The following is a 2,500-nucleotide window of genomic DNA, read 5'->3' as shown; positions in this document are numbered from 1 at the left end:
ACGACCGCCGCCCCCTTCATCGCCCGCGCTTTTGCATACGAGAAACGACCTTCGCCACGCTTCAATGGGAGTGTTTACTTTGCTTTGGAACTTCAGGAGGAAGGGCTTTTCTTGGAGGGGGAGGGGGAGGGGACGGGTGGTGGGTGGGAGGTAGGGTGGAAGGGGAAGGGGTGGAGAGGGTGCGGGTGGGGGGAGGTGGTAAGGGGGTAGGTAGGGGGAAGGAGAGTTGGGGGTGATAGGGGGGGAAAAGAGAGGGAGAGGAGGAGGAGGGAGAAGAGGAGGAGGAAGCGAGGAAAAAAAAGGGGGGGAGGTGTTAGAGGGAAAGGGAAGGGGGAGTGGGGGGGAGAGAGGGTGAAGGGGAGGGGGTAAAGAACCGTTTTTCGAGGAGGGAGGGAGGGAAGCGAGGGAGGAGAGGAAAAGGGAGGAGGATCAGGAGAAAGGAGAGAGAGGAAAAAGGAAAGATCCAGAATCGGAAAAGAAAATCTGAAAAATCCGTCATAACAGCTCCGTGAGGAAGGGTCCGAGGCGGGGGGGGGGGGGGGGGATGGGCGTCAGTAGGTAGGGGTGGGCGGGGGTGTGCGAGGGTGGGCGTGGGTAGGCGGGGGGGGGGGGGGGCTGGTAGGTTAAAGAGGCCCATAATCGCTCCGGGGGGGGGGGGCAGCCGATGTGTCCTAATGGGTGTGGCATTGTCGCCATAGGTCATAGGTCATCAAGGCATTCTCTGACGGTGGGGGGGGGGGGCGGAGTGAGGGAGGAGGGGGGGTCGAGCGAGGATTGAAGCTGTCAGTTCGATCAACCTCCCCCTTACCCCTCCTTCCCCCCCCCACCCCACACCCCATTAGGGTCCGACAGATCAAGAAATGGACGAATCGAATCGAATTGGGCACGGGGAGGGGGGGAGGGGGTGGAGGTCGATTTTCAGTCGATTTTCGTAAATGATTCCAGGCATTAAAGCAGAATATGAGAGAGAGAGAGAGAGAGAGAGAGAGCAAAGATAAAAAAGGAGAGAAAAGTAAAGAGAGAGAGAGACAGAGAAACGGAAGTAGGGAAACGGAGCAAATATTAAAAAGGGGGAGAAAAACGTCCAGATAGGGGGGGGGGGGGTAAATGAAAGAAATAAAGTTAAAAAAGAAAAAAAAAATCCCCTTCACCCCCTCTCCTCCCCTCCCCCCCCTCCCCAACCCGACCGAAGAACCAAGACGGAAAAATGAAAAAGCAAGAAAAAAGGAAGAAGGACAAAAAAGGCAATAACGGAAAACAGACAACATAAACCCGGACCGACCCACCATCCATGACCGTCCTGCCGCCACAGTGCCTCATAAGTTGACACCGATGGCAGAACGAGCCAGAGAATGGGGACAACCCACCCTTCTCCTCTCCTCCTCTCTTCTCTTCCCTCTTCCCTCTCTTTCGTCTTTTTTTCCCCCCCCCATTTTTCCCCTCCCCCCCCCCCCCTTTGTTTTTCCCCTTTTCCCCCCCCCCCCCTTTTTTTTCCCGCCCCCCCCCCCCCCCGGGTTTTTTTCCCCCTTCCCTCCTTTTTCCCCCTTTCCCCCTTTTTTTTCCCCTTTTTCTTTTTCCTTTTCCCCCCTTTTTTCCCCCTCTTTTTTTTTTTTCCCCCCCTTTCCTTTTTTTCCTCTTTTTCTTCTCCTTTTTCCCCTTTTCCCCCCTCTTCCCCCCCCCCTTTTTTTTTCTTCCTCTCATCATCCGGCATAGAGTGGGGAGGAAAGGGGAAAAAAGGGGGGAGGGGGAAGAGCGGGGAGGGGAGTAATGGGGGGCAAGGGGGAGGGGAGAGGGAAAAAGGGTTGGAGGTGGGGATGAGAGAAAAGGGGAGAGGGGCGAGAGAAGAAGAGAAAAAAAGATATAAAAACACGGTAAAAGGAGAGGGAAAAAGAGGGAAAAGAAAATTGTTATTCCCTTGTTCCTTCTTTGAAGCATGGAGATAGAAAGAAAGACGAGACAAAAAAAAAACAAAAACGATATACGAGCGAGTGAAAGTGAGGGGGAGAGAGAGAGAGGGGAGAGAGAGAAAAGAGAAGAGGAGAGAGGAGAAGAGGAGGTAAAAAAAGATAAAAAAACGGATTACCCTTTTTCTTTTCGTTTGTTCATACCCCCCGCCCTCTGTTCTCTTATCAAGGGTGAAAGTCGTACTGCGTTCCCCCCGATGTGCGTTTCTGTCAGCTTTTTGAGGGCTTGCGTGTGTGTGGTGTGTGTGTGTGTGGTGTGTGGTTGTGTGGTGTGGTGGTGTGTGTGTTTTGGGTCTTCGTTTTTTTTTCTGTGTATGTGAGGGGGATTTCAACTGTGTTTTTTAGCGTTTTTTTTTTAGTATTGATTCTTTTCGTTTTTGGGGGTTTTGTGTTTGTTTTAGTCATCCGTGTATTGCTCGTTGAGATTTTTTGGGGTTTTAAAAAAGTGTTTTTTTTGCGCAAAAAGGGCCCCCCCCCCCCCCCAAAGAAATACCATTATTTTTTGGGGACTTACAACACAAAGGTTCCAGGAAAAA

This window comes from Penaeus monodon, chromosome 11 (genome assembly GCF_015228065.2).
Source record: "Penaeus monodon isolate SGIC_2016 chromosome 11, NSTDA_Pmon_1, whole genome shotgun sequence".
NCBI lineage: Eukaryota > Metazoa > Arthropoda > Malacostraca > Decapoda > Penaeidae > Penaeus > Penaeus monodon.
The sequence above is the reverse complement of the archived record's forward strand: the minus strand, read 5'-3'. Positions refer to the sequence as shown.